The sequence below is a fragment of the Berghia stephanieae genome, chromosome 2 (genome assembly GCF_034508935.2).
Source record: "Berghia stephanieae isolate SIO BIC M18660-M18661 chromosome 2, UCSD_Bste_1.3, whole genome shotgun sequence".
NCBI lineage: Eukaryota > Metazoa > Mollusca > Gastropoda > Nudibranchia > Aeolidiidae > Berghia > Berghia stephanieae.
This window is the reverse complement of record NC_088361.1, coordinates 10,715,795-10,716,061: the sequence shown is the minus strand read 5'-3', so window position 1 is coordinate 10,716,061 and position 267 is coordinate 10,715,795.

The window sequence follows — 267 nt, the reverse complement described above, 5'->3', positions numbered from 1 at the left end:
AATCATAACGTGGCATAATAGTTTTAGGGGTAGGACACACACACACACACACACACATACACACACACATATAATATATATATTATATATATATATATATATATATATATATATAAGTGTATATATATAAATAGAGATACATGTGTATGATTATATATATATATATATATATATATATATATATATATATATATATATATATATATATATATCATAGGCAGATTTTAAGAATTATGGGACGTAAAAGAGAGAGGATGAATAATATTT